The 7,981-nt window shown below is 42.0% G+C and overlaps 1 long non-coding RNA gene across 1 annotated transcript in view; it reads right to left on the bottom strand.

Annotated features, from left to right (window-relative positions):
* Window positions 1–208: 208 nt before the first annotated feature.
* LOC107054137 overlaps window positions 209–7,981 on the bottom strand; it is a 32,290-nt gene continuing 24,517 nt past the window's right edge. The window contains exon 3 of the long non-coding RNA XR_005862359.2: window positions 209–808. This is a non-coding gene — a long non-coding RNA (uncharacterized LOC107054137). The remainder of the gene's footprint in view (window positions 809–7,981) is intronic.

The following is a 7,981-nucleotide window of genomic DNA, read 5'->3' on the forward strand; positions in this document are numbered from 1 at the left end:
AGCCCACTAAAATCCCCAAGTCCATCCCCAATCCAACCCACCATGCCCACCAGCCATGACCCTCAGAGCCACATCTCCACGGTTCTTGAACACCTCCAGGGACAATGGTGACTCCACCACACCCTGGGCAGCTGTACCAGTGCATCACCTCTCCTTTGGAGGAGGAATGTTTCCCAATATCCAACCTGATATATTACCTCCGAACAGATAAACAAATGGCCATGGTTTATTCTGTTATATCTTCAAAAATCAGAATCAGTCACTAATGAAAGAAAAATCATCTCAGGGGATGTCCCCCCATCACACTGGCAGTGCTGACTCATAACAACAGCATTTAGTTGTAACAATTTATGACAATAATAAAAAATGTTTTAGCCAGCCTTACATGTAGGCTGCAGCATAGGCTGGATCGTATGCAATTTAGATCAGTGTAGTGACTCAGGAGTAGTTACACTGCAACAATCCCCAATGAACCCAGCAGTGTCCCAGCTGTCTGTATTTATTTCTCTTGGGACAAAGCAGCAGACAACCATCCCTACACCAGAGAGAAGAGAATCTCCTCCAGTTTGGGTCCACCTGCATTTCTGCCATGAGCTGAGGGTGCTCAGAGCAGAGTGCACCCAACGCTCACCTACACCCCATGCACATCCACAGGGCTCTGTGCTGAGCATGGCACGAGGAGCTGCTCCAGGGTGGCTGGGGAGGAGGAGTGCTGATCTGATGGGAGCACTTGGGCTTTCAATGCGCTGGGTCAGGCTCTGCACTGTGAGTCACTCACTGAGTCATCGCACTGCTCCATGCTGCTGGCCTGGAAGAAGCACTTATATAAGACAGAAATTTTACCTCATTAAGCAACCCACACCTCATAATCAGCTGTGTTTTATTTTATTCATCCGAGCCCTCCCGGTCACCTGATGCTGGACAAAGTTTCCACAGGAAAAGTAATTGCATCCTACTGAAACAAATATTACGGCATCGTTTTTAATGCCCAAAGCAGCATTTTTGTGCATGACCACAAGTGTCTTTCAGCTGCTTAATTAACTCAGAGCTACTTTTCAGACTGGTTAGTTGGTCTTGGAGGACTTCGCAGTGCTGGAAAATTACCTTAAGTAACAATAAAAAAAGTTGTTTCCACTTCAGCAAGCAAATCCCCACACAGACAGGCAGCTGCCTGTACGCCCTTGCTTCTGACTAAACATAATGAGAGCACTGATCAGAGCAATACCTGATACGAGAGCTTCGTCCTCAGCACTGCAAAACCTGAAGATGTACTGGAGATGGAGGAAGGGAAAATAACAATATTAGACAAACCAAATATTTGTTTCCCTCCTGGTTTTGGTAGACAGCCTCATCTCTTGCACTTCGTAATTCAGGACTAAAGCAGTTGGACATGGAGGAACATGGCTGAGACTGCCACCCCCCCATCTGACCCGCAGGGCAGAGTGTAGACAAGCAGAAGGGATTGCGCTGCTTCCCCAAAAGGGAGAACACCCACCTCGTCCCTCAGTTCTTCTGCTTAATGAAGCACAGCTACAGAGTTCTGGGGACCCAGAGCCCATCTCTGCTGCCCCAGGGGGAAAACCCACCACACCTCCTCAGCCCCAGCAGCACCAGCGTATGCATGGGGCTTCTGTCATTAATCCCAATACACAGCGCCAGCAATTTTCTGTCTCTAACTGCCTAGAACTGTTGATATTAGTATAAAGATCTTGTTTATATATTTATGAACCATTAATAAATCATTAAATGCTAATTATATTTCCTTTATTTTTCTTCCATTAGAGCTGCTCCCCTTGCTGGTCTTTATTGATGTGAATATTTCCAACCCAGAAACACATTCAAAATAACTATTCCATAAAGAATGTCCTCTAAATCATTTACAACTAACAAATGCTCTTTGCTCTGCTAAGAGACAGCATCCATTTATTCAAATGATGTAAGAGGGCTCATTAATCTCCAGCACACAGCACAATAATATTGCCAGTGAGTGGCATGTCGTGGGTCAGCAGACACCAGTTGCAGGGACCCACCAGGAAGACCCTATCTTGGGCTACTGAATATTTATAGGTCATTGCAGCTGACGGATCTCTAGTTTTTCACTGGTTTCTAGACAAGCATTTACAAAGCTTCCAAAATACCAATGACAGCCTCATGGCTTCACACAAGTATCCCAGCAGCCACTTGGCTTAACAGAGCTCCAGTGTTTCCACAGGGCAACTACCTTCTTCTGCCATACTAGAGCTGCTGGGAACACAAACTGACAGAATAATAATAGTAATAATGTCTTTACTACAGAGAAACTCTCCACTGACCCATGCATTCTCTCTCATCTAAAAGTCCCAAACTCCCATTGGCAGGACAAACCAAGACTTTGCCTTAATGGATGCCATGAGACGCTGTAATTCATTCAGACTCCTGGTTTACCTAACTTGATGATAACACTGAATTTGTTTCAAGCCAATTTTTCCAAGGACAACATTTGCTGTTATTTTGTGATTGGGCTCAGTCAAACATTTCATAATGAAGATAATTAAGGGAAAAGAAGAATGCAATATTCTTCTCCATTGTTAAAGAGATAATAAATAAAAATATTTCAGTTGTTATAAAACTTTTCTTTTAGGAAAAACACTAAATTAGGCTTCTCTATCAATCTCAATGTAAACCTAGATACAAAGTTTTTATTTATTACTATCGTTAATTTATTTATTTATTATTATTTATTTATTATTATTTATTTCTATCAGCTGTTATAAATGCAGAGTTTTTACCATGACTGATCCAGAAATATTTAGACACATCCACCCAGGAGACAGCTGACTGCTGTGTCCCATTACAGAATGTTCTGCTTTTTGTTCTTTCTGAAACACATTACCCAGGAGCATGATGGAAAAAAAGAAAATCTGGACTCCCATCATGGCTTGAATTAAGACATCTTATAAGCATGAGCTGAAAAGCCATTGTTGGTAATGAGACATCAGGATGTTCTGTGGCCGCACCGTTTCCAGCACAAAAAAGGACAGAGATGGGTTGGACCACAGGGGTTATGGGCCAGAGACAGACACCAGCAGGAGACCCCACGAACCAGTCCCTTGTAACACAGCACTGCTTTCTGAAGCCATCTCTCAGGGCATGGCTGGAACAAAAAAAAAAGTGACAAAAGGAGATGCTGTCATACAGGTCACTGGATGCCAACAGATATTGCACTCATTTGCATCTAGAGCCGAGCTCTGAGCTGGAAACCCAGAGCAGAGAGGTTGGGCATGGCAGGGCACTGCTGAGATGCCTGGTCACAGATCTGTTTGCAAAGGGTAGAGAAGGTCAGCTGGCAGGCAGAGGTGCCAAGTGAGAGATCTATTTCTGCCTTAAGTTGGTTGGGTTTTTTTTGCTTTCTCTTAAGTGAAAATGTAAATCTGATTGACAAGGTGTTTTGCACTGGTTCAAAAACGAAAGCTCTTTCACATCCCCAAACACATAATTTTCTGCTCATAGAAATCCCGTCTTTAATTACCAGCTGCTGCAAATGATCTTCTTATGATCATTAACTGTCAAATCCTGAAGCAGCATATTTCTTATTGCCCTCAGTGTTCAAATACTCCACCTGTTTCTAATTAGTCAAACTACCAAAGCCTATCTACAGTGCAACTACTCCGATCATACACTGCAGATGCTTAATGCTTCACTTCCTACAATGTATGCAATGATATTTTTTATTATTAAATATCAACCATCTCTACTAAAACTGTGACCGAAGCAGGAGACAGTAAAAACAAAACAATTTTAATGAGATAACAGCCCAGTCATCGCTAATGATGATTACTTGGGTTATCATTAGAATCAGTTTTAATGAACACTCACCAGCACAGAATTTCCACCGGCTCAATTGGCCTAAGTTAGCCTAATTGAAAATAACAAGCAGGATTTAATAAATTACCATGACCAAACTCAGCATGATTTTAGTAACTGCTTTATCATTAGGTTTATTTATTGCTGTTCCTCACATCAGGTGAGTCCCCACACGTGGATACCATTTGTCACTCAAAAAATCCCATTGATTCTTTTGAATGTGTACAAAGAATGTGCTTTTTTTCTTTTCATTTCTACTATAAAATGCTTCTGCTACCCCACAGTACAAGGTTTGCTAATTGTACACAACACTGAAGCAGGAGCCAAGCAGCATCCTCTGCCTCTGCTCTCTCGGGGATCTGCTCCCAAGGCTCAGGCCTCTTCCATTCACTTGGAAATGAGCAAGATGGAAACATTCAGTCGCAGAACTCTGATTTGCAGATTTTAGCAGCTTATTTTGACAGCTATTTCAATAGTGATTTAAGGCGGCGCTAGACACAGCAGCTCGCTGGATGTCACAAAAGAGCGCTCACATTGCTGCAGCAGTCTGCAGGTGACAGGAGTGAGGATTAACCTCTGTTTATCCACATAATGGCACAGTTTTCTATTCACATGAGAAACCCACACTTAATTTCCATTTTGTTGTACATCAGAAGTTCGTAAAAGAAGCCCCTGAAGACTTCATATGAACAATGTATTTTCAAGTAAAGTATCCCGACAGCAAGTCAAACTTGCTGCACTGTTACTTTTCTAGCCTTAATGATTCTATGAAATACAGGAAATCTATGAAATGCAATTACTGGGGATTCATCGAAAGACAGTGAAATTATTGTATATAAAACCCCAGGAACCACAGAATCTGGGGATATAATTAGACGATCATCATTAATACTACTACTACTAGCTACAGAAGAGCAGCCAATGACTCATGAAAGCATCCTACGTAACAGCCTTGCTATATCACTTTGTGCTCCATACTTTAAGCTTTTTGAATGTCTCCCAAATGAGCAGAATTTCACGACGAGCTGTTTAACATGCAGATTACCCTGTGCTGAGACATAAAACATTTCACACCTTTCGGAGCCACTGATTGCAGACACCAAGACAAGAAGCACCAATGAAACAAGCTGATGTCCTGCTGAACTGTGGATCTACGGCGTGTTTAATTTAAAATGAAATCTGCAGCCAGCAAAGAATAGAAACTGCAACTTTTAGTTCCATACATAATTTATAACAACCTTAAGGCATGCGCAACATCTGAAATTAAATAGGAAATGAAATTATTCCCTGAAGGTGTTGGGGTTGATGTGAGAAACGCATTTAAAAATAAGTATACAAGTAGTTCATACCATTATGGTGCGTATTACTCAGCAGATCTCATTACAATCCTTCACCATGTTCCTCAGGGTCTCACCTTGAGCCCCCCAAGGGCTGTGCCTCCAGCATGCTCCCAGTCAACCCCAGAGAGGCATTCCTGGGGTGGCAAATGGTTTCTCCTAGCACAAACCTATAAAAAGCACACCAGGGCCTTACGGCTGCTGAAGAGCAGCTTAAAGCATTCATTTATTTTAAGTGCAGAAACAAAATCTGCTATAATTGAAAACTGAAAATGACAATGTCTCCCTCCCGTTGAGCCCTGCCTCAGAGAACCCTCACACACTTTTAGGAAGTGTGCTGATTTTTGCTGATGCTCTCCCGTGCCTCCCTGAGCCAAGAAAAGTATTTCTTGCAAAAAATGCAAAGAATCAAAGTAAACTGAAAGCAACAGGACTTGGGCTGGAAACTGGCCCTGTCTCCCCCTATGTGGCACTGCAAGGAAAGCCACCTCTAAAGAAATAGTCTTCCACTGTTTCGCTTATTGCTTGGAAAGAGACGGAAAGAAGCAATGCCAAGCTTGCAAGCCAAAAGTGCATCACCACTGCATGCATAATCTCATTTTTTTTTAACTGATGGAAGAAAATGGGAATAAGTTTCTATTCATACCTCCTGCCCATACGCTGAAGCATACTGAGGATGCACTGGAGCTTGGAGGAAGCATTCCTTACAGACAGCTCTCCATTGGCACTGGGATTTGGTCTTGTGGCTAGTGGCCCTGCCCATGACAGGGGGGTTGAAACTAGATGATCTTTGAGGTCCTTTTCAACCCAGGCCATTCTACGATTCTATGATCTTTTAAGGAGTGGATTTCCACTGCATGACACCAGGTCCACCCAATGGAAAACCTCAGAGCTGTTGTCCAGAAAAGTAGCCTGCACCCACAGAGCTTGGGCTGGATTTCCCACACACCTGAGCCTCAGGAACACAGAACAAGGATTGGGCTGGAAAATGCTTCTGTCCCATAAAAGTGTTTGTATTTATGAAAAATTCTTAAATACCTATTACTAGAGTATTTCATCTAATTTCCAGAAAAAAACTGCTTTTGTACAGACTATTAAGTGAAACTTCAATTTAATGAACAGACATGAAAAATGCATTAGAATAATTTAAATGCATATCTAAACATTTCATTTGTTTAAGCTATACCTTCGGAATCGTTATTTCACATCCATAAGAGAGACAGCACTGAACCTTCACTAACAAGCCAAGACTCCCCACCTTGAAGCCCAGCCAAACCAATGAGAAACCTCCACTTTGCATTGTTAACATCCATGTCACTGGCTGCTGTAATTGCTCACTTCATACATTCGGGTCATTACTGTTGAATATCTAACACGGAACTTCTGTTTCACCTGCCTCAGAGTATTTAGCCATATTGTTCACCAGAAGAAGAAAGAAACAACTTATGAACAGCGTAATACAAGACATTTATCATTAATTATAAAACTAACTGAAGAATCGATACCATCATATTGACACGCTGCATTGTTAGAAGAATCATGAAACCACAGAGCAGGCAACCAACACAACCAATTAGTTCAGAAGTAGCCTGATCAGATGCTCAACCTGCTGAGACAAAGCCAGCTGAATAAAAATGGACAATTTTGAAATTAAGTGCCTCTGGCAGCCCAAAGGGAAATGGAGCTGTGAGATCTAGTGAGCAACACACTGATGAATCTCTGGTACCCATTGGCCTCTGCTAACCCCACCATGCCACCAGGCTCCTTCTACTGAAATGCATCACATCTACAGGGTCTGGAAGGATAGCAAGGGAGGGAACATCCAACACATGAGTATTGCAACCAACCTCAAGCCTATCTTGAGTCTTCCCCATGTTAACTCAAGACTTGGGGTTTCTGAAGGAGAAAAAAAATAAGTCAATAAAGAAATATAATAAAAAACACTGACATAAGAGAAAGATTCCATTTCCAGAGCCCTGGGATCTAAAGACTTCCTTTCTCTGGGGGTTTTGTCCCTCACAGAGCCTCAATTTGTTCTTACTTGATTGTTTTCTAACTTTACAATTATCTTGGGCAGTATCAATCTGTTTTCAAAGTCAGGCATTAATTTAAAACAACACTTCTAGCAATCCTACTTGTTTCTTTCTGAAGGTCTTTTTAATGGCATAAGCATCTGCATAGCCCATCAATCTTACCACCCTGATATCTTGAGAGCTATCTCTGTCATTATATAAGGGCTGCTTCAACAGCATTTATTAATTCAAAAGATTCAGATATCTCAATATGCATTACCTGGAGAATCTATTAGGCTGGAGACACCTACTTAAAGTTTTGTTACACGTCTCCAGCTTTGTCTTTCATTCTTCATATCCAGCATAGTCAATGCTGTTATCAAAAGAAAAAATAATCAAAATATATGATTAGAGAATAGAGTCAGTAGGTAGTTAGAAACCTTAACTACCTGAAGCTTCCAAAATGGTGGCATGGAGGTTTTTTTTTTCTTTCCTCCTGAGAACATCAAGGACCATATGCTTTCTGCTGCATGGTTAAACCATTACATCTGACCCAGGCAGCACTACATCCCACAGCGACCACAACCAGACACTATATGCTTTTGCCATTCATTGAAAGATGCTCTCAGAGGATTTTCATTTTGCCTCCCCTCTCAGCTGAGCAGCCCTGGAATGCTCCAACAACCTCCCAGCCTCAGGCCAGCAACCCAGGCCAACACCCTACCAAAAAAGAACATCCTGCCCTACTTGCAGAGGAGCCTCGCAATGCTCACGTTATCTGGATGCAAA

This window comes from Gallus gallus, chromosome 9 (assembly GCF_016699485.2).
Source record: "Gallus gallus isolate bGalGal1 chromosome 9, bGalGal1.mat.broiler.GRCg7b, whole genome shotgun sequence".
NCBI classification, from domain to species: domain Eukaryota; kingdom Metazoa; phylum Chordata; class Aves; order Galliformes; family Phasianidae; genus Gallus; species Gallus gallus.